General features: G+C 44.7%; 3 non-coding genes and 1 pseudogene across 3 annotated transcripts; 2 read left to right on the top strand and 2 right to left on the bottom strand.

Moving 5' to 3' along the window:
- Positions 1-659: 659 nt before the first annotated feature.
- On the bottom strand, positions 660-731 carry trnae-uuc (transfer RNA glutamic acid (anticodon UUC)). The gene has a single exon. It is a non-coding gene; the product is annotated as a tRNA-Glu (tRNA).
- Positions 732-932: 201 nt separating this feature from the next.
- On the top strand, positions 933-1,004 carry trnah-gug (transfer RNA histidin (anticodon GUG)). Its single transcript has one exon. It is a non-coding gene; the product is annotated as a tRNA-His (tRNA).
- A 10,495-nt stretch (positions 1,005-11,499) lies between these two features.
- On the top strand, positions 11,500-11,618 carry LOC148806286 (5S ribosomal RNA; annotated as a pseudogene).
- Positions 11,619-22,481: 10,863 nt separating this feature from the next.
- On the bottom strand, positions 22,482-22,564 carry trnal-uaa (transfer RNA leucine (anticodon UAA)). Its single transcript has one exon. It is a non-coding gene; the product is annotated as a tRNA-Leu (tRNA).
- Positions 22,565-24,401: the final 1,837 nt, after the last annotated feature.

Here is a 24,401-nt window from a genome sequence, read left to right as displayed (position 1 = left end):
GAGTGAAAGCAGGATGCGCTGCGACATGCACTGTGCAGATCCCGCCACACTTAGAGGTGAGTGGGTCTGTGCGATCACAGCGCTAGGCGAATCCCCAATCCCCTTTTGTGCGTGGGGACAAAAGAAGCCGGTCTGTTTCCATCCAGTTTCGAACCAGGGACTTTTCGCGTGGGAGGCAAACGTGATAACCACTACACTACGGAAACGGTAGCAAACCCTTCCCAGCGGCCCAGTGCTGAGCTTCGCCAATGCGATTCAGCTGCTTCCAGTGCCTTTATTGGAGTGCGCTGATGGACCGTGCTCTCTCTCCAGAGACCAGCACGCCTGTCATGGACGGAGCAGGAAAAGCGGCGCCACATTCTACAGCCCTCTCCACGCAATCGACGAAATCGGGCTACTGAAGTGGAGAAAATCGCCTCTCCAGAAAGTGCAAATATCATCTTGGAGAGTATAAATCCTATTGCCGAAGGTCAGCCCTGTCTACCAGAGTAACCCTCCCACCTCCTGCAGCGATGATCAGCTCGTCTCTCACGCGAGAAGTCTTCGGTTGGAAACAAGCGCCCCCTCTTCTCGCGCGTTTTGCACGTTCGAGTGGTTTTAATGCGGCTCCTTCGTACACGGTGCTGATCTTTTGGAAAGCAGGAGGCAAAACTGACACGTTCCCATACCGGGAGTCAAACCCGGGCCGCCTGGGTGAAAACCAGGAATCCTAACCACTAGACCATATGGGAGCACACAACCCCGCTGTTCCGGGCATCATGCAAGCAAACTACATAAATATGAGAAAACACGCAAGAGAGTTGTCACTCAGAGTGTCGAAGGGTCGATGTATACTGGGGCTCAGTTGAAATGCAACGTCAGGACTTTTCCGAATTAGGTCACACGAAGAGAGCACAGCCTTTTCCGCCCTACCATGGGTGTATCGGTAACTCGCCGTGATCGTATAGTGGTCAGTACTTTGCGTTGTGGCCGCAACAACCCCGGTTCGAATCCGGGTCACGGCAGAATAGGGGCGTCTGCTTTTACTACTTGCGCGAATGAAGGCAAAAAAAAGCCAATCGATGTGAACGAACGGCGCTTTACAGAGGAGTACTGCCTGACTGGATCGTTGATGAACGACAGAGGCCACTCCGACCTCTTCTCGGTTTTCTTCAATGACTTACTAAGGATCTTCTTCACATTCGCCCATGCAGGGGAAGCCAGTTACACCAAAGCAAACGCAGGAAAGTGCATTTCAAGCAGAGACCAGGAGGGACTTGTTTACACCGAGAGTGGTCGGAGAATGGAACAATGCGCCCAGCCCTGTTGCTGGAGCCGATTCTTGATGAGATCTTGGGCTCACTGGATGCTAATCTTTCTGTTGTTCTTGCAGGTCCTGCGCTGCTTTTGAGCCGACAGAGCTCGTCCTGGTCTGTCGGCACAGCCCAATTGCAAATGATCGGCTCCGCGTACAGAAGGAACGTGCGTTTGGTACAAGAGTGCATGAAGGCACCGGAAATACATTGGGAACAAATGACCGGTCGCTCAAGACCTCTGTGAAGTACAGGAGCGTGCAACAAGAGGCTGTTTCCGCCCGGTCTCGAACCGGGGACCTTTCGCGTGTTAAGCGAACGTGATAGCCGCTACACTACGGAAACAGTGGGAAAAGGGGTCCCCCGGCAGTTAGTATTCAACTTCACAGCATTAGTGCTCGAGAATTCAATTGTTATCCCAACCAGTTGATATCAATTTAATTCCAAAGGTTATGTACTTGTTTTGAGTATCTAATGTAGAAGTTGTAAACAAGTTCAATTACGATACGGTCTAAATGAATGATATACCGAACTTATGTCCTCTTGATATATGTAACTTTTTGTAACTGAATGAATTTATATCTTTTGTATTCTGATAACCCTTACGATAAGATCTGTTAGGTTTACATGCATATTCTATATAATAATAAATGCATCCTCGTGTATTAGTACCTGTGTGTGCGTTGTTTGAGTTATATCGCATGGTTAGATTCTAAGACCATTAAAATAATCAATTTTGTGATTTACTGCCACAATTAATAATTGTCCCAGTAAATGCCCAAACCCCTACAGAACTGGTGCTTTGTGAGAGCACACTACAACAGTGTGTGATCTCCTGTCCCAGCCTGAGGAGCAGACAGCGAGCCTGTCTCTCAATAATACTAATAATACAGTGTGTGATCTCCTATCCCAGCCTGGGAAACTGTGAGTCAGCCACTCAATAATTATAATACAGTGTGATCTACTGTCCCAGCTTGAGGAACACACAGTGAGCCTGTTTCTCAATAATAATAATACAGTGTGTGACCTCCTGTCCCAGCTTAGGGAACAGTGAACTAGACTCTCAATAATAATAATACAGTGTGATCTCCTGTCCCAGCCTGAGGAACAGTGAGCCTGTCTCTCAATAATAATAATACAGTGTGTGACCTCCTGTTCCAGTTTGGGGAACAGAGAACTAGACTCTCAATGATAATAATACAATGTGATCTACTGTCCCAGCCTGAGGAACAGTGAGTTTATCTGTCAATAATAATAATACAGTGTGATCTCCTGTCCCAGCCTGAGGAACAGTGAGCTAGTCTCTCAATAATAATAATAATACAGTGTGATCTCCTGTCCCAGCCTGAGGAACAGTGAGCCTGTCTCTCAATAATAATAATACAGTGTGTGATCTCCTGTCCCAGCCTGAGGAACAGACAGTGAACCTGTCTCTCAATAATGATAATAATACAGTGTGTGGCCTCCTGTCCCAGCCTGAGGAAGAGACAGTGAGCATGTCTCTCAACAATAATATTAATAAACTGTGTGATCTCCTGTCCCAGTCTGAGGAACAGACAGTGAGCCTGTCTCTCAATAATAATAATACAGAACGTGATCTCCTGTCCCATCATAAGGAATAGACAGTGAACCTGTCTCTCAGTAATAATACAGTGTGTGATCTTCTGTCCCAGTCTAGGGAATTGAAAGTGAGCCTGTCTCTCAGTAATAATAATATAGTGTGTGATCCACTGTCCCAGCCTGAGGAACAGACAGTCAGCCCGTCTCTCAATAATAATAATACAGTGTGTGATATCCTGTCCCAGCCTGAGGAACAGACAGGAGTGAGCCAGTCTCTGAGTAATAATAAAGCAGATTATGATCTGCTGTCCCAGCCTAAGGAACAATCAGGAAAGAGCAGGTCTCTCGATAATAATAATACAGTGTGTGATCTCCTGTCCCAGCCTGAGGAACAGACAGTGAGCCTGTCTCTCAATAATAATAATATAGTGTGTGACCTCCTGTCCCAGCCTGAGAAACAGACAGTGTGCCTATCTCACAATAATAATAATACAGTGTGTGACCTCCTGTCCCAGCCTGGGGAACTGTGTGCCAGACTCTCAATAATAATAATACAGTGTGATCTCATGTCCCAGCCTCAGGTACAGTGAGCCTGTCTCTCAATAATAATAATCCAGTGTGATACTTCCTGTCCCAGCCAGAGGAACAGACAGTGAGCCTGTCTCTCAATAATAATAATACAGTGTGTATTATTGTGTATTATTATTTCTCAGCCTGAAGAACAGTGAGCCTGTCTCTCAATAATAATAATACAGTGTGTCATCTCCTGTCCAAGCCTGAGGAACAGTGAGCTTGTCTCTCAATAATAATAATACAGTGTGATCTCCTGCCCCAGCCTGAAGAACAGTAAACCTGTCTCTCAATAACAATAATCCAGTGTGTGATCTCCAGTCCTGAGGAACAGACAGTGATCCTGTCTCTCAATAATAATAACCTAGTGTGGAATGTCCTGTCCCAGTCTGAGGAACAAACAATGAGCATGTCTCTCAATAATAATAGAATAGTGTGTGATCTCCAGTCCCAGCCAGAGGAACAGACATTGAGCCTGTCTCTCAATTATAATAATACAGTGTGTGACCTCCTATCCCAGCCTGAGGAACAGACAGTGAGCCTGTCTCTCAATAATAATAATACAGTGTGTGACCTCCTCTCCCAGCCTGGTGAACACTGAGCCAGACTCTCAGTCATAATAATACAGTGTGATCTACTGACTCAGCCTGAGGAACAGTGAGCTTGTCTCTCAATAATAATAATACAGTGTGATCTCCTGTCCATGCCTGGAATACAGACAGTAAACCTGTCTCTCAATAATAATAATCCAGTGTGTGACTTCCTGTCCCAGCCTGAGGATCAGACAGTGAGCCTGTCTCTCAATAATAATAATACAGTGTGTCATCTCCTGTTCCAGCCTGAGGAACAGACAGTGAGCCTGTCTCTCAATCATAATAATACAGTGTGTGACCTCCTGTCCCAGCCTGGGGAACAGTGAGCCAGACTCTCAGTCATAATAATACAGTGTGATCTACTGTCCCAGCCTGAGGAACAGTGAGCTTGTCTCTCAATAATAATAATACAGTATGGTCTCCTGTCCCAGCCTGAGGAACAGAAAGTGAGCCTGTCTCTCAATAATAATAATAATACAGTGTGTGACTTCCTGTCCCAGCCTCAGGAACAGCGAGCCTGTTTCTCAATAATAATAATACAGTGTGTCATCTCCTGTCCCAGCCTGAGGAACAGTGAGCTTGTCTCTTAATAATAATAATACAGTGTGATCTCCTGTCTTAGCCTGAGGAACAGACAGTGAACCTGTCTCTCAATAATAATAACCTTGTGTGGAATGTCCTGTCCCAGTCTTAGGAACAAACAGTGAGCATGTCTCTCAATAATAATAATATAGTGTGTGACCTCCTGTCCCAGCCTGAGAAACAGCGAGCCTGTCTCTCAATAATAATAATAGTGTGTCATCTCCTGTCCAAGCCTGAGGAACAGTGAGCCTGACTCTCAATAATAATAATACAGTGTGTGATCTCCTGTCTTAGCCTGAGGAACAGACAGTGAACCTGTCTCTCAATAATAATAACCTTGTGTGGAATGTCCTGTCCCAGTCTGAGGAGCAAACAGTGAGCATGTCTCTCAATAATAATAGAACAGAGTGTGATCTCCAGTCCCAGCAAGAGGAACAGACAGTGAGCCTATATCTCAATAATAATAATACAGTGCGTGATCACCTGTACTAGCCTGAGGAACAGACAGTGAACCTGTCTCTCAATAATAATAATACAGTGTGTGACCTCCTGTCCTAGCCTGAGGAAGAGACAGTGAACCTCTCTGTCAGTAATAATAATACAGTGTGTGATCTCCTGTCCCAGCCCAAAAGAAGAGACAGTGAGCCAATCTCTCAATAATAATAATACAGTGTGTGATCTCCTGTCCCAGCCTGAGGAACAGACAGTGAACCTGTCTCTCAATAATAATAATAATACAGTGTGTGACCTCCTCTCCCAGCTTGAGGAACAGACAGTAAGCCTCTCTCTCATTAATAATAATAAAGTGTGTGACCTCCTGTCCCAGCCTGAGGAACAGCGAGCCTGTCTCTCAATAATAACAATACAGTGTGTCATCTCCTGTCCCAGCCTGAGGAAAGTGAGCTTGTCTCTTAATAATAATAATAATAATACAGTGTGATCTCCTGTCCCAGCCTGAGTAACAGTGAACCTGTCTCTCAATAATAATAATACAGTGTGTGACCTCCATTTCCAGCCTGAGGAAGAGACAGTGAACCTCTCTATCAGTAGTAATAATACAGTGTGTGATCTCCTGTCCCAGCCCTAAAGAAGAGACAGTGAGCCTGTCTCTCAATCATAATAATACAGTGTGTGATCTCCTGTCTCAGCCTGGGGAACAGACAGTAAACCTGTCTCTCAATAATAATAATACAGTGTGTGACCTCCATTTCCAGCCTGAGGAAGAGACAGTGAACCTCTCTATCAGTAGTAATAATACAGTGTGTGATCTCCTGTCCCAGCCCTAAAGAAGAGACAGTGAGCCTGTCTCTCAATCATAATAATACAGTGTGTGATCTCCTGTCTCAGCCTGAGGAACAGACAGTGATCCTGTCTCTCAATAATAATACCCTAGTGTGGAATGTCCTGTCCCAGTCTGAGGATCAAGCAATGAGCATGTCACTCAGTAATAATAGAATAGTGCGTGATCTCCTGCAATATTCTGAGGAACAGACAGTGAGCCTGTCTCTCAATAATAATAATACAGTGTGTGACCTCCTATCCCAGCCTGAGGAACAGACAGTGAGCCTGTCTCTCAATAATAATAATACAGTGTGTGACCTCCTGTCCCAGCCTGGGGAAGAGACAGTGAGCCTGCCACTCAATAATAATATTACAGTGTGTGATCTCCTTTCCCAGCCAGGGATCAGACAGTAAATCTGTCTCATAATAATAGTAATCCACTGTCTTAGCCTGAGGAACAGACAGTGATCCTGTCTCTCAATAATAATAAAAATACAGTGTGTGACGTCCTGTCCCAGCCTGAGGAACAGACAGTGAGCCTGTCTCTCAATAATAATAATAATACAGTGTGTGACCTCCTGTCCCAGCCTGAGGAACAGACAGTGAGCCTGTCTCTCAATAATAATCAGTGTGTGACTTCCTGTCCCAGCCTGAGGAACAGACAGTGAGCCTGTCTCTCAATAATAATAATACAGTGTGTGTCCTCCTGTCCCAGCTTGGGGAACAGTAAGCCAGACTCTCAACAATAATAATACAGTGTGATCTACTGTCCCAGCCTGAGGAACAGTGAGCTTGTCTCTCAATAATAATAATACAGTTTGATCTCCTGTCCCAGCCTGAGGAACAGACAGTGAGCCTCTCTCTCAATAATAATAATAAAGTGTGTGACCTCCTGTCCCAGCCTGAGGAACAGCGAGCCCGTCTCTTAATAATAATAATACAGTGTGATCTCCTGTCCCAGCCTGAGGAACAGTGAGCCCGACTCTCAATAATAATAATACAGTGTGTGATCTCCTGTCTTAGCCTGAGGAACTGACAGTGAACCTGTCTCTCAATAATAATAACCTTGTGTGGAATGTCCTGTCCCAGTCTGAGGAGAAAACAGCGAGCATGTCTCTCAGTAATAATAGAACAGTGTGTGATCTCCAGTCCCCGCAAGAGGAACAGACAGTGAGCCTATATCTCAATAATAATAATACAGTGCGTGACCTCCTGTCCCAGCCTGAGGAAGAGACAGTGAACCTCTCTGTCAGTAATAATAATACAGTGTGTGATCTCCTGTCCCAGCCCAAAAGAAGGGACAGTGAGCCTATCTCTCAATAATAATAATACAGTGTGTGATCTCCTGTCCCAGCCTGAGGAACAGACAGTGAACCTGTCTCTCAATAATAATAATAATACAGTGTGTGACCTCCTGTCCCAGCCTGAGGAACAGACTGTGAGCCTGTCTCTCAATAATAATAATACAGTGTGTGACTTCCTGTCCCAGCATGAGGAACAGACAGTGAGCCTCTCTCTCAATAATAATAATAAGGTGTGTGACCTCCTGTCCCAGCCTGAGGAACAGCGAGCCTGTCTCTCAATAACAATAATACAGTGCGTGATCACCTGTACTAGCCTGAGGAACAGACAGTGAACCTGTCTCTCAATAATAATAATAATACAGTTTGTGACCTCCTGTCCCAGCCCAAAAGAAGAGACAGTGAGCCTATCTCTCAATAATAATAATACAGTGTGTGATCTCCTGTCCCAGCCTGAGGAACAGACAGTGAACCTGTCTCTCAATAATAATAATAATACAGTGTGTGACCTCCTGTCCCAGCCTGAGGAACAGACAGTGAGCCAGTCTCTCAATAATAATAATACAGTGTGTGACTTCCTGTCCCAGCATGAGGAACAGACAGTGAGCCTCTCTCTCAATAATAATAATAAGGTGTGTGACCTCCTGTCCCAGCCTGAGGAACAGCGAGCCTGTCTCTCAATAATAATAATACAGTGTGTCATCACCTGTCCCAGCCTTAGGAACAGTGAGCTTGTCTCTTAATAATAATAATACAGTGTGATCTCTTATCCCAACCTGAGGAACAGTGAGCTTGTCTCTTAATAATAATAATACAGTGTGATCTCTTATCCCAACCTGAGGAACAGTGAGCCTGACTCTCAATAATAATAATACAGTGTGTGATCTCCTGTCTTAGCCTGAGGAACAGACAGTGAACCTGTCTCTCAATAATAATAACCTTGTGTGGAATGTCCTGTCCCAGTCTGAGGAACAAACAGTGAGCATTTCTCTCAATAATAATAGAACTGTGTGATCTTTAGTCCCAGCAAGAGGAACAGACAGTGAGCCTATATCTCAATAACAATAATACAGTGCGTGATCACCTGTACTAGCCTGAAGAACAGACAGTGAGCCTGTCTCTCAATAATAATAATACAGTGTGTGACTTCCTGTCCCAGCATGAGTAACAGACAGTGAACCTCTCTCTCAATAATAATAATAAAGTGTGTTACCTCCTTTCCCAGCCTGAGGAACAGCGAGCCTGTCTCTCAATAATAATAATACAGTGTGTCACCTCCTGTCCCAGCCTGAGGAACAGTGAGCTTGTCTCTTAATAATAATAATACAGTGTGATCTCCTGTCCCAGCCTGAGGAACAGTGAGCCTGACTCTCAATAATAATAATACAGTGTGTGATCTCCTGTCTTAGCCTGAGGAACAGACAGTGAACCTGTCTCTCAATAATAATAACCTTGTGTGGAATGTACTGTCCCAGTCTGAGGAACAAACAGTGAGCATGTCTCTCAATAATAATAGAACAGTGTGTGATCTCCAGTCCCAGCAAGAGGAACAGACAGTGAGCCTATATCTCAATAATAATAATACAGTGCGTGATCACCTGTACTAGCCTGAGGAACAGACAGTGAACCTGTCTCTCAATAATAATAATACAGTGTGATCTCCTGTCCCAGCCTGAGGAACAGGCAGTGAGCCTGTCTCTCAATAATAATAATACAGTTTGTGATCTCCTGTCCCAGCCCAAAGGAAGAAACAGTGAGCCTATCTCTCAATAATATTAATAAACTGTGTGATCTCCTGTCCCAGCCTGAGACACAGACAGTGAGCCTCTCTCTCAATAATAATAATACAGAGTGTGATCTCCTGTCCCAGTCTGGGGAACAGAAAGTGAGCCTGTCTCTCAGTAATAATAATATAGTGTGTGATCCACTGTCCTAGCCTGGGGAACAGACAGTCAGCCCGTCTCTCATTAATAATAATACAGTGTGTGATCTCCTGTCCCAACCTGAGGAACAGATAGGAGTGAGCCGGTTTCTCAATAATAATAAAGCAGATTATGATCTCCTGTCCCAGCCTAAGGAACAGTCAGGAAAGAGCAGGTCTCTCGATAATAATAATACAGTGTGTGATCTCCTGTCCTAGCCTGAGGAACAGACAGTGAGCCTGTCTCTCAATAATAATAATACAGTGTGTGACTTCCTGTCCAAGCCTGAGGAACAGACTGTGAGCCAGTCTCTCAAAATAATAAAAATACAGTGTGTGACCTCCTGTCCCAGCCTGAGGAAGAGACAGTGAGCCTGCCTCTCAATTATAATAATACAGTGTGTGACCTCCTGCCCCAGCCTGGGGAACAGTGAGCCAGACTCTCAATAATAATAATACAGTGTGATCTCCTGTCCCAGCCTGAGGAACAGTGAGTCTGTCTCTCAATAATACAAATACAGTGTGTGATCTTCTGTCCCAGCCTGAGGAACAGACAGTGAGTCTTTCCCTCATTAATAATAATACAGTGTGTGACTTCCTGTCCAAGCCTGAGGAACAGAGAGTGAGCCTTTCCCTCAATAAGAATAATACAGTGTGTGACCTCCTGTCCTAGCCTGAGGAACAGACAGTGAGCCTGTCTCTCAATAATAATAATACAGTGTGTGACCTCCTGTCCCAGCCTGGGGAACAGTGAGCCAGACTCTCAATAATAATAATACAGTGTGATCTCCTGTCGCAGCCTGAGGAACAGTGAGCCTGTCTCTCAATAATAAAAATACAGTTTGTGATCTCCTGTCCCAGCCTGAGGAACAGACAGTGAGCCTGTCTCTCAATAATAATAATACAGTGTGTGATGTCCTGTCCCAGCCCAAAGGAAGAGACAGTAAGCCTATCTCTCAATTATATTAATAAACTGTTTGATCTCCTGTCCTAGCCTGAGATACAGACAGTGAGCCTGTCTCTCAGTAATAATAATAAAGAGTGTGATCCACTGTCCCAGCCTGGGGAACAGACAGTCAGCCCGTCTCTCAATAATAAAAAAACAGTTTGTGATCTCCTGTCCCAGCCTGAGGAACAGACAGTGAGCCTGTCTCTCAATAATAATAATAATAATAATTATAATAATAATAATAGAGTGTGTGACCACCGACAATGGCCACAAAGCCGGGGAATGGCACCTGTAAAGTGTTAATTGGGGCACAGGAACAGCCCGTCTTGTCTCGGGGGCCGGCTTCAAAGACAATACAGCAAACACAACGGGGCAGGGGAAGAAGACGACACGACACATGCAGGTACATTCAGTTCCGGCCGGAACGAGTCATTTGTCAGTGTTTTCAAGTGCTGGGAGCCGAGTAATCCTTCGCTTGTATCGTTTCTCCCCGGTGACTAGATCTCACCCTGCGACTCTCGACTGGGCTCACCCACGGCAGCCCAGCAGGTGTGAGCCTAGCTGGCACCCGGATGGGAGATTCCCCCCAGAAAAGCTCAGGTTGCTGCTGCTCCTGCAAGAGGTGTGACTGGGACCAGTAGGGAGCGCTCACCCTGCGGTCTGTGTGGCTTTCTTATGCCCCAGCATCCTGATGGCAACACTCTGCTGCACAAACAGGCGCCGCTCTTCGGGGGAGGCGTAAAACCGAGGTCCCGACCCTCCTTGGCCATTAAGAAATTCCAAGGCGTCTCTCAAAAAGAGATGCCGGAGGTGTCACTCTGGTGTTAGTGTTCCCCTTTACCAATCAGTCGGGGTCTCCTCCTAATCAGCGTCTCATATGTAACAATCAATGACGAGGCCCTCCTGTCCTGCGATATTGTACTTGTCTCCTGGCCGCTGGCTGGCGCCGTGAGATTTAGTCCTTGCGCAAGAGACCGGGGGCAGAGCGCGAACGCGGTCCCCCGCCCCCCGCAAAGTGTGCGCTCCAGGTTCCCTCTCGGGGCTCTGCAACACAGCGGAAAGGCAGCGAGAAGGAACCTCTTGCTCTGACGCCGCAAGGCCACAAGAGGGCGGAGGCGCCGCGCGCCCGGCCGACGTGTTGGACTGGTGCGCTTTATGTGCTGAAATAAACACGCGACAGCCCAGAAATGTTTTCAGAGTGCTGTGCACTGGAGGTTTTTGTCTTGTGAAGACTTGCCTTGTGCTCCTCCGTGCAGTTTGTTTGTCCTCCTCCAGTGCGAGACAAGCCAACACTAGGGAGCACATTCGCCAACATCCAGGCACGCAATGCGATTTGGAATGAAGCTCCTTTCCAAAGAGTTGCACACGATCGATCCTTCAGTCCTGCTCGGGGAGCACGGAGCCCCAGCCACACACAGCTTCAAGTAGCGAGTCAGGCGCCACTGCTTTCACTTGCGGCCACACCACCCTCAACGCGCCCGATCTCGTCTGATCTCAGAAGCTAAGCAGGGTCGGGTCTCGTTAGTACTTGGATGGGAGACCGCCTGGGAATACCTGGTGCTGCAAGCTTTTGCTCTCTCGGCCAGCAGGGGTCGCCATTGGTGCCGTAGGCTTTGGGAGGAAAACCTGGAGGATGGAAAGGTGATCTATAGCCTCATCTCTAGAGATGTTTTGTTGCTATGGCATGTGTGTGACCCATATAAAAAAAACCCCGTTTGTAAAACGAATATCGAAGCTGCCTCGAAATCTACAAATGAAGATGAGTCGATAAACCACTTGTTTTTCGTACAACTATACATATATTCATTTATTACTGATTTCATTCATTGAGCACGGATACAATAGAGGTACAGCCATTCACTGTTTGACATGTCTGCACTGGTACAGAACCTAGCAATCAGAAAATGGGTGAAACTGTCTTTAGAATTAGCATACAGTACCGAGGTCCCCATGACCAAATAAAGGCTAACCTCGATAATCAGCCTAAATAATGCAGACTACAGCAAAACAACTGACTTTGAAAAGGGAATGAATGTCCGGAACCAGCTTGAAATGCCTCTCCGGACCTCTAACTAAAAGAAACCGAGAACCAGCAGTATCATCGACTCCTTTCGAACTGGGATCCTATCGCAGCCACGCAGTTCGTGGTGTCGTAACTCTTCCATATCTGATATTGGACCAAGCACATCAGATATAATCTTTGATATAATCTTAGTGTCCACATTATTATACATCTCTGTAAAGTTCTTATATACTAAAGCATTATTCATTTGTTTAAAACACTTCTGCAATGACAGTCTCTCCACTCTAACAGAACAAGGCCTTATTATCATCAAGCGCTGTAGGAGCTGCTGTTGTTCCTCCCTGTCCTAACTCTGTGTGTGACTCAGTACTGTTCTCTTCAGGTACATCAGTCTGCTGATCTGCAGGGTCAATCAACTGAGGATCCACATCCTGCTTTTTAAGATTAAATGCATACAGTTGTTTTTTGTGATTTTGTACAGAGTCACAGTCAAGTTCTTTACAACCTTGTCTAATATTGTTAGTATCTAGATTATTAATCTTCTTTGTAAAGTCCTCAGCTACTAAGAGCCCAGGTGTCTCACTCTCCGGCTCTGCCTTCATCATGGGCACAGAGTCCAGATCCTTGACACTCTGTCTGCTGTCTGTGTGCTGCTCACTGAGTGCTTCTTTCTCTTCTGCAGCAGTGAGCTCTGTCTCCTGCATCAGACTGGAGCCCCACTCCCCCTCACTGTGCTGCTGTTCAAGAGGAGCCCTTTCCCCAGCTTCAGGGAGAGCACTGGCCTCTGACCCTGAAAACACAGGAGAAGAGAATAAAACCTTTAATGTGATCTTAGAGGAGAATTCAAAAGGAAATAATATTCATACATAAGAGGCTTAAAAATTTAATTTTGAGATAGCAAGGAAATATCATCAATAACCTTGTCTAAATTAAATTGTCAAAGCTCATTTTTTAAACTAGATATACACCAAGTAGTCAAACACACTTGAGTTGCCTGAACATAGATAACGTGAAAAGGAACTGAAAATAATAAAATAATTTTCATCCTAGTTTCTGTCCGGGTGAGGTTCTGAATCCAACAAAAGGAAATGTTCAGCCACAGTGATCAGAAAAGCATGAACTGCAGATGCAGAACAAGACTTGTTCTCCTACAAATGAAAGGGATTTTATAGCACCTAGATAGACTAGCACAGAGCACTTGTCACCCCAATATTCACAAACTGAGTGGATGCTACAGTTCACTGACACTGCACCGAGACACAGGAGAAAACATGCAAGATGGGGCCGACAGGGAAGGCTGCCGTCCTGCGAGCTCCCATTCGTCCTTGTCTATTTTTTTATTTTTTGTTGTTTTTCGTACTGCTAACTGCACATACTGCTTGCTCAGTGATTAGTTATAACCGACAAACACTTATAAACATAAGATCGAATATTGGCACAGTTAAATCTACACCAATAATTACTGCCGACTATCTGGACTGTGGTGTCTCACCTGTACCTGTACTGGGAAGAAGACGGCATCATAGGAAGAGGGGTAAACGGGCAGGCGTTCTGGTAAGATTGAGGCAACGCAGCAAATCGCTCCCAGCCCCGAGTATACTTCTTGCTAATGTTCAGTCACTGGACAATAAACTGGGTGAACAGAGAGCAAGACTTACTTTCCAACGGGACATCAAGAACAGCAATGTGCTGGCATTAACTGAAACCTGGCTTGACCCGTCTGTTCCGGACTCTGCTATCCTCCCGGGAGGATTTTCTGTTCACCGTCAGGACAGAACAACGGATTCGGGTAAGAGCAAAGGGGGCGGGGTATGCTTCATGGTAAACAATTCCTGGTGTACAGACGTGGAGATTATTTCAACATCTTGCTCTACACATCTTGAACATTTGACAATAAAATGTCGCCCTTTCTATCTCCCGAGGGAGTTCACATCGGTAGTTCTCACAGTGGTGTATATTCCACCACAGGCAAATTACACAAAGGCACTGGATGAACTACACTCTCACCTTAACAGACAGGAGAATACACATCCTGAGGGGGCATTCATCATAGCGGGTGATTTCAACAGTGCGAACTTGAAAAAAACAATGCCTTATCTACATGAATACATCGATTGCCCGACGCACGGAACAAACACGTTGGTCAATGTTTACACTCCCTTCCGGGATGGTTACAAAGCCCTCCCCCCTCCTCCTTTCGGCAAATCTGATCACGCCTCCGTTCTGCTACTTCCCGTTTACAAGCAGAAGCTTAAACAGGAGAGGCCAGCGTTAAGAACCATTCAACGTTGGTCGGATGAATCAGATTTTATACTAAATCACTGTTTTGCTACCACTGACTGGCAGATCTTCCGCGAAGCTGCCGAAAATAATATCAATCTGTATACGGACTATGTTACTGGCTACATCAGCGAATGTATTGAAGACGTGGTTCCCAGGATTACTGTTCGCACATATCCAAATCAGAAACAGTGGATAAATGGTGAGATACGTGCCAAACTGAAAGCTAGGACAGCTGCTTTCAATTCTGGCGATATGGGTAAATACAAAAAATCCAGATACAACCTCAGGAAAGCCATCAAAAGAGCTAAATACAACTACAGAGTAAAACTAGAGTCATATTATCACGGCTGCAACACACGGACAATGTGGAGTGGTATACGCACCATTACAGACTACAAAACGCAACCCAGCTACAGTGGTGTGAAAAAGTGTTTGCCCCCTTCCTGATTTCTTATTTTTTTGCATGTTTGTCACACTGATATGTTTCAGATCATCAAACAAATTGAAATATTAGACAAAGATAACACAAGTAAACACAAAATGCAGTTTTTAAATGAAGGTTTTTATTATTAAGGGGAAAAAAATCCAAACCTACATGGCCCTGTGTGAAAAAAGTGATTGCCCCCCCTGTTAAAACATAAATTAACTGTGGTTTATCACATCTTTGGAAAGCTGAGTTCAATTTCTCTAGCCACACCCAGGCCTGATTACTGCCACACCTGTTCTCAATCAAGAAATCACTTAAATAGGACCTGCCTGACAAAGTGAAGTAGACAAAAGATCCTCAAAAGCTAGACATCATGCTGCGACCCAAAGAAATTCAGGAACGAATGAGAAACAGAGTAATTGAGATTTATCAGTCTGGAAAAAGTTATAAAGCCATTTCAAAAGCTTTGGGACTTCAGCGAACCACAGTGAGAGCCATTATCCACAAAACATGGAACAGTGGTGAAACATTTCAGTGTGACAAACATGCAAAAAAATAAGAAATCAGGAAGGGGGCAAACACTTTTTCACACCACTGTATATCGCACAACAGTCTGCCTCTCTTCCTGATGAGCTAAATTCATTCTATGCTCGGTTTGAGGTCAGCAACGCAGATCCAGTCAGGAAGATTCCAGAAATCCAAAACGGAAACCCACTGATTGTATCCAGAGCGGATGTTTGTAAAGTTTCTTAAAAAGACCAATCCACGCAAGGCTCCTGTCCCTGATGCCATCCCTGGCCGCGTTCTGAAGGCATGTGCAGATCAGCTGGCAGATGTCTTCTCAGACATTTTTAATCTCTCTCTAGCTCAGTCTATAGTTCTTTCCTGCTTTAAGAAAACCACCATTGTCCCTGTTCCTAAAAAATCCAGAGTCAGCTGCCTAAATGACTACCGCCCTGTTGCACTCACATCAGTTATCATGAAGTGCTTCGAGCGGTTGGTCAAAGCATACATCACCTCCTCACTGCCTGACACCCTAGACTCACTGCAATTTGCATACTGCCAGAACAGGTCAACAGAAAATGCTATTGCCACTGCCCTCCATACTGCCCTCTCACACCTGGATAAGAAAGGAACATATGTGAGAATGCTGTTTGTTGATTTCAGCTCAGCATTCAATACCATAGTGCCCTCAAAGCTCGTCATCAAGCTCCAGGACCTGGGACTGAACACCTCCCTCTGTAATTGGATCCTGGACTTCTTGACGGAACGTCCGCAGGTGGTGAAGGTACTCCTTATTTACCCATGATTGTGTCGCCAGGCATAACTCAAACTCCATCATCAAGTTTGCGGACGATACAACAGTCATTGGCCTGATCTCAGATGGTGAGGAGTCTGCATACAGGGAGGAGGTTGAAACCCTGGCAGTATGTTGCCAGGAGAATAACCTCTCTGTGAACATCAGTAAGACTAAGGAGATGATTGTGGACTATAGGAAACATCAGGGAGGAGCCCACACACCTATTTACATCAATGGGACTGCAGTGGAGAGGGTCAGCACCTTTAAGTTCCTGGGAGTTAACATCTCAGAGGATTTAACCTGGACCCACCACACCAACACTGTGGTCAAGACAGCACGGCAGTGCCTGTTCTTTCTCCGCAGGCTAAAGAAGTTCGGCATGCCATCACATATCCAGGCCAACTTCTACAGGTGCACTATTGAGAGCATCCTGACTGGTTGCATCAGTGCCTGGTATGGGAACTGTTCCGCCCAGGATCGCAAAGTATTGCAGTGGGTGGTGAAGTCAGCGCAGCTTATCACCAGCTCTGAGCTACCAAGCATCCCGGAGATCTACTCAGCTAGATGTCTGAAGAAGGCCTGGTCCATTATCAAGGACTCCAGTCATCCAACTCACAAACTATTTTCCCTCCTACCGTCCGGTAAAGTGTACCAAAGCATTCGGTCCAAGTCCAACAGACTACAGAACAGCTTCTACCTCCAGGCAATAAGACTGATAAATAGCCAACCTGTAGCTGGCTATTTTCCTGGCTAGCACTCCTCTCCATCTGGCAGCAGCCTTCCTTCCCTCACCATAAAAAAGGCCCTCGTCCTCACCTTCACCTCCTCCCACCACTTTCCTACTGACCTGTACAGACACTGCAAGGACAGCCACTGTGATAGTTTCTCCTTGTAGTGGGATACTACCCCCTCGTTCTCTAGCAGCTTTGTGTTGAGTTTCCAGAGGCCTGGGCCAAAGACAGTCCCACCCTGGAGTTCCACTCTACACCCTAAAGCCTGATGATCTGAGAAGAAGACAGGCTGAAGAGTGACCCCAACAACTTTCACTCTCTCTGAGACAAAGCAATAGTCAATTCTAGGGCTGCTATTCCTCCCTGACCATGTATATCCTGCTGTTGTGGGATATATACATCTATATGTGTCTGAGAGTTTAAAGTCTTGAACTAAGTTTTGCAGGGCCAGTGAGCTGGAATCCAATTTTATCGGAGAGCTAGACTGCCTGTCTGTGTGCTCTAAGATACAATTAAAATCCCCTCCCACTATCACATCTGTGCTACATAACAATAGGGGAAAGAGTGCCTTGAGTAGCTCCACCCTTCCTCCCACGTCAGTAGGACAATACACATTGATTAGACGCAGGTTAACGGTCCCCCATTCGACAGCCACACAAAGCAACCTGCCATCTATGACCCTCTGAATACTTTTCAATATGAATGCCCATCCTTTGAAAAGAATGGCCACGCCAGAGGCTCTGTTGTTATTGTCCCCTGACCAAACAGAAGGCCCTTTATCCCACCTATCTTCAAAGCTTTTATACCTCTCTTGATAGGCTAAAGGACACACCTGCAACATCAACACATCTCCCTCTCTCTGCTGGAGGTAATCAAAGACAGACTGGCATTTAACTCTGTCATTGATACCTCTGGTGTTAAGAGAAATTATGTTTAGAGCCGTATTACGTAAGAAAGTGGAACCAGTCTTTACAAAACACATTTCTCTTCTGTCTCACCTGTTACCTTCTTCTTTTTCTTTTTCTTCTTACCAATTTCCTGCCAGCCATCCTCTGAATGAGCCTTCATCAGGGTGGCAGCAGTAAAAGCGTTCACGGAGTCCATTTCATGGAAGGGGGTAGAGGGAGGGGTGGAGGGGTTCCAGCTGTTCCCATCACCATGCTCTCCTTCCTCCTCGCTCGGGGAGAAAACAGAGTCATTTTTCCTTTTCCTCACGTCCAGCTCCTGGGAGCACTGAGGGGAAAGGGGTGCAGCCGATGCACCAGTCTCCTCTTCCCCCTCACCCACCAGCTGCTGCAGATCCTCCGTGATGGACTGGATGGAGGAGAGGAGGGCATCTGTAGCACTTGCAGAGTCTGAGAAAAGCAGCTCCGCTGAATCCTGGGTATCCTCGCTGGACCCGCTCCACCAGGGGGCCCCACACTGGCCCTCTTTCTGAGGAGCAGGAGTGGGGGAGGGGTCCTCGCTGTTCTCGGGGGTTTTCAAACCCTCGTGCTTGTCTGGTGCAGTCTGCGGTTGTGGGGGCGTAGTGGATCTCTCTTCCACTGGCCCCGGAGCCACAGCAGGACTGATCCTGGCTGGAGGCTGAGAGTCTTTGTCCAACAAGGGTTCTTTGTTTGACTTGTTGTTTGCTTTGGCTTTTCGGGCCGGTTTGGCTGAAACAAGCACTGCCTCATCCTTTCTCATTTTGAGTTTATTGGCGTAGGCGTGAGGGCAGTTCTTAAAAACGTGTCCTTCCGAGCCACATAAATTGCACTTTGGCAGCATTGAACAGTCAGAGGCTAAATGTCCCTGTTTGCCACAGGTCTTGCAGAATTTCACAGTGCAGGACGATGCCAGGTGTCCCACTGCACCACAGCGCCGACACACCTTTCGTTGTCCCACATAAAAAACATAGCCATTGCAGGCGCCCAGCCGGATTGTAGAGGGCAGGTGCCTTAAGCCTCCATTTACATTGTCCGGTAGCAAGCGAACCTCGAATTTCCTTGCTCCTGTTTTTATACCGTCAACATCTCTAACCTCAGTTCCATGGTGGACGGTGCAATACTGGTTAAGCCAGGTGTGAATGTCCTCCGTCTTTGCCAGTTCCGAGAACATAACAACATGCACGGTTTTCCTCTCTCTCTGTGTCAAAGGCTGCAAGTTGATCTTCTCAAGATAAGGAACTTTCCCTCTTTTTGCCTCAAACACATCCACACATTGTTCAAACAGAGGATAGGTAGCAAATACAACCTCAAATGCTTTCTGACCTGGGAGAGCAAAGATGAAATCCAAGTGCCGAGGTTCAAAGCCAAGTTCCTTCTGCAACACTTTTCTGCTGAACTGCATACGATCCATGAAGAAGTCATCCAAAAGCTCAAAACGCACAGCATTCTTGCGGGATCCAAAAGTTGCCATTTCGTAAACTGCAAAACAAACACTGCTTCCACAAAACAAGAAAACAATCCAACAACTCCACCTACAGGCTGATCAAGGTATCAGCAAACAAGCATTAGCTTTATTTGTTTTAAACCACACGAAACCAAACACAGGATCTACACACACAGGAGGAGACTGACGGAACACGTACACATTTTTAGGGTGGTAATTACCTAACAACACACTACACTTTTACAGGACTACACAGGGCACTAGAATTACTAGGACATTATTTACACAGGTAGGGTCAGCCGCTGGTCATCGTGCTGACCCTCAGACTCTCCCCGGCTACCACTCCCAGCATGCCCCGCGGTACTACGAGCGCCTAGGGGCGCTTCCTCCTCACCACCAGGCGAGGGCGTTACAATATAAAGGAAGGTAAACCGTTATAACGCAATCCGAACCAGGCAGGAGTTGAACCTACGATCTCTTGGTGAAAAGGTATTACATCACTGGCCCTGGTCTTATTACTCCATTGCACCATAGTAAGCTCAGCGACACTATTACTAATTACTATTACTAATACATTGCCCCCAGTCCAAAATTTCTAAGTAAAAAAAAACACGTTTTCTACACTTATGTCTGTTTAAAAATATGAAGACAAAGGGTTTGCGCTAAAATTCTGCTTCATTTTGAATGCAAATAAAAACAATTTTCTTCCAATAAATCATACATTTTGTTCCATCCTTCTTACTATACTTCTCTCTTGTAGTAGTAAAGCATTTTGATTGAAACCGAACAATACATTAAAGTTTTCATCTATACGCTTATACACGTCCGGACCCCCGCTGAACGATCACCAATCAATAACATTTGAACTCTGCGATATAGGCTCCTGCGCTCCGGATCATGTGTGAGAGACACTGAAATAGTCGTGTGAAAGTAGATTTTGCACCTGCGCCAGTGCTGTAGTGGTACCATACAAATCCACCACATGTTGGAAGCTCTGGAAGGCAACGTAAAATATTGCTCTGCCCGTTGGTTGATGAGGTATGCACGCTATATTTCAATTTAAATATACATTGAACCTATCAAAAAATCGATTTTGAGTCAAAATCGATTCATGTAAAAACTGATAAAGGTAATGCTTTTTTTCAGGGCTATAGCTACTTTTTTTAAGAAGTCTATCGCGATTGTGAAAATTAGATAAGGTGTACCAGCGGGTCTTCATATCGCCAGCTTCAGTCTCGCCTGTAGCTGCGAGAAGGTTAAAAGCGCACATGTGAGCTGTCTTTCGTCAAAAGCATTGCCGGAGCAGTAGAACGCAGAGCACTGTCCAGCAGCTGTAGACGGTGCTCGTGGAAGAACTAATTCCATTTTCAGCACAGGGAGTGAGAATGAGCTCAGTTCGGCTCCCAACAGAATCCGTTCTGGTTTGGTCACTGTCAGACTGTTTGGATCGCAACGTGAAAAAACACTCGCTCTCATCGTGTGACTTCAACTAGAGGAAGGGAAGATCTCATGTTTAAAAAAAATCAGGACTGAAGATAACGGGAACTGAATCCGGGGCTTCACGCTTATCAAATTATAAAATAATAATTATTAAAATATCAGGTTGTTTTATGCAGCATTTTGTGCGCAGTACGTCGTATTTATCTAACAAAAGAACAACAGCCTACCTCAAGGAGGGCTTCACACGCAGTCTGGGGTATTTTCCCCTTTTACATTTTTGCGATTTTATATCGAACCTGTTATACTCCCAAAAGTGCACAGTAGCTTGTACTGTGTGTCCTGTTTGCCTTTGCAAGCATTTGTTTAAAAAATAAGTTCACAATACGATAAAAACAGAGAAAGCACAAACTTAATAATATAACGATTCAAAATCAAAACCAAATCATAAAGTCAATTAAGTACCTAACTTTTGAAAATACTTTTTATCTACAAAAAACTTGACATTTGCATCTATTTTTGAATTACAAAGCAGACAGAGCAGGCCCTGAATTCAAAGAACAGATTTGTTAAAATCCCTTGTACCACTTTAGATTGATCTCGGTCAGAACAAGACCATCAGACGTGAGGGGAATTCAGAACAGGAGCCTCTGCTTCGTCGTTTATTGAGCTTCTGATCAACGTCTGAGTGAAAATTATTTATTGTCTTTGATTAAAGTACACAAAAGACACCTTCCTACAAGCCGGAGTCAAACCAGTAACCTAAGGATTCAACGCTGTTTTCACAACAGTCCTCCGCTCTATTAACTGAGCTATCGAATGAATGAGAGAAGTCGTTTCTTCACGCATACTGCCCAATGTAGTGTCATGTTCCGGGTGATTTAAATCCCAGTTTAACATCAAGTTTCCAACTCGTTTCCTTAGTCTTGTTTACCTTGAATTTAAGACACGAACCAGGATTCTACTGTATAAACGTCCAGGACTATTACGAAATGTTTGATGGGGCATCGATCACTCCAGGCGGAAATTGACTTATTTTTTTCTAGAGGGATCATATTAAACCTTTCATTTGGATCGAGAAGAGGATCCCCATGAGACACAAAACATACCTGTCTTTTTTCTTAAAATCGAAGAATTCTTGAATTTAAGACTACAACGAACTCAGCCCGCAGCTCCTTAATTAACCTGTTCTTAACTTCAAGGAGCCCAATCCTGAGCCCTCCAGAGGTTACTGAAATAGAGGACTGACTGAAATGAAGAAATTCAGAAGCAGACTAAGCGGAACACTGGATCACATTAGAATATTACCCTTTATAGTGGGAATAAAACTGTCACGACATAATGAATTTACGCATCAGTTGCTTGGAATATCATTGTAATATTTAATTTGCTTTCCTGTCACACCACTTTTATTAATTATGAAGTTTATCGATACACGTTTATTTAAAACAATGTCATTTATTATTAATACAAGTAAGAGGTTTATTCCATGCTGAAAAAAAGAAGAAAGAGAACACAACGTTTCGGCCGTGGAGCCTTCTTCAGGTGACACCTGAAGAAGGCTCCACGGCCGAAACGTTGTGTTCTCTTTCTTCTTTTTTTCAGCATGGAATAAACCTCTTACTTGTTCCTTTGCAGCCTACGCATGCTGACGCAGCTACCCACCTGAATTATTATTAATACAGTTTCATTCCGTCTTTATTAGAAGCTGTATCACAGGTAATGCATGTAAAGCCTTCAGTATGCGATTGTGAGTTCAGTTATCCCAGGGAGTGAAGAGAACTGAAATTAAGTAAAATGACATTTAAATAGAGTGTAAGTCTCAAAAGTTATCTCTCACTTCAAAATATTTACAAGACTCTACCAGAAGTGGGGTTTGAACCCACGTGGACATTTGTCCATTGGATTTTAAACCCAACGCCTTAACCATTCGGCCATCCTGATCAACAGCGACTTTTTCTCCGTTGTTTAACATTTCAATATGATTCAACTATTTAAAAAAATAAACCAGGGCCCTGTCACAGAAACGTACCCCGTTCTGCCGCGCAACAAACGGGTACTTAGCACTGTACTAAAGAGGAGCTGTGTTTACTGTCAGCAGACATTTCCTCATTTCGAAAGACGTTTTCGCCTTCTCTCAGCTTTTTAAAGACGGTCATAAACGATCAAGAAGTAATTAATTTCAGTTTGAAGTCTGTTTCTTTTGTCTCCGCTTTTGATGAAGAAAAGCCGTGCGTGGGAGATCCCCTCTCTGAAGAAGTTTGCCGTCACCCTGCAAGAGAGAAGATCCATCATTAACCGAGGCAACCGCTGAGACAATTAACATTAAACACGTGAAATGCGAGATGCTTTCTACTTAGGGATTTTATCGTTTCTACTTTGTCAGAAGTGGGATTTAAACAAAGGTCTCCAGGAAAAGCTGCAACCTAAACGCAATGCCTTAGACCACCAACCATCCAACCTGTGTCTCTTATATGGAATTATATTTTATTTCTTTCTACTGGTTGAAAAGAAAAAAAGTGAAATCATGTAATGAGGGAAATGACTTTTTTCATGGGAAAAACTTTTACGAGCAAATGTAAAGTTAGAGCAGCGCTCAATAAAAACGATCAGAAACCGAAAGCGCTTCTTATGCGGATCAGTATATTCCGATGCCGGTGGTTCTGCAGAAGAAATAAGAAAAGCCGAACTCAAAGCACTGTGTTGCCATTACGGCTACTCTGGCTGCAGCTGTTTTAAGATCTAGACAGCGGCACAGAAAGTTGTAGGAGGTCAGACAGTTCAGACAGTTTGCGCTGTCTGAAAAACAGTATGCGAATTTAAACTTATTTAAATAAGATTATTTACAATATAATACATGCTCCAAAAGCGTTAATCCTGCAGTGGCTGCCATTTGAAACGCCTTCATAAATGACGTGTAATAGAGATTTATGCAGCTGTATGTTACAGTATGTTGCAATCAGGAAAATAAACCTATAAGAAATGTACAATACAAGGTCTGTTCCCAAACGTGAAAGCTGTATTACTCTGATGTCGGTCTTTTTGAAATAATCCAGATTGTAAAAACGACTGCGCCCTAGCAGATCAAAATATTACAAGAAGGCTGTAAAGCACACTCTGAATCGATCCGAATATTTAATTTCCCGGTCCGTTTAGGCTACAACAGGCAATTTTACGTTTATCCAGCAAAGCATTTCTCAGTTTAGTGAACTACTGGTGCTTTTAAGATGTCTAATTGTAGTTCGTCAGGATGGCCGAGCGGTCTAAGGCGCCAGACTCACTGGCTCCTTTCTTTCCATTGCTTGGGTGTTCTGGTCTCTGAATAGAGGTGTCGGTTCAAATCCCACTCCTGACAAATAATACCTTCTCTCTGTCCTGCATTTTCCCGTCTTGTTGCTCTCGCTGACAATGACAGGAAGAGGAAAACGGATAAACCGGTTTGCGGGCACATAATGGGCAGGGAAATGCTTCGTGAACACTTCAATGTGATTAGCAGAAAGTCAAATAGGCTTCGATTCTCCCTTACGTTCGGGCTGCCTGTAATCGAGTAAAGATTTACTGCAAAGTATGTATTCAAATGTGAAAGACCGAAATATAAAGCCAGAAGAAGATTTATTAAAACATATCTGTTTTCCTTGCGGTTTATCCTTTAAATGTGGCATTGTGAAATCAACCTGTAGCCCTACGGAATGCAGTCACTCTCCCAGTGACAGCGGCAGGAGCAGAGAGATTATATCAGAGCTCGAACAGAGAGTTCGGAAATCGAGGGAAATTGATTTTA

This window comes from Atractosteus spatula, unplaced genomic scaffold, assembly GCF_055471065.1.
Source record: "Atractosteus spatula isolate fAtrSpa1 unplaced genomic scaffold, fAtrSpa1.hap1 Scaffold_55, whole genome shotgun sequence".
NCBI lineage: Eukaryota > Metazoa > Chordata > Actinopteri > Semionotiformes > Lepisosteidae > Atractosteus > Atractosteus spatula.
Note: the sequence above shows the minus strand (reverse complement) of the source record. Positions and strands in the feature narration are given on the sequence as shown.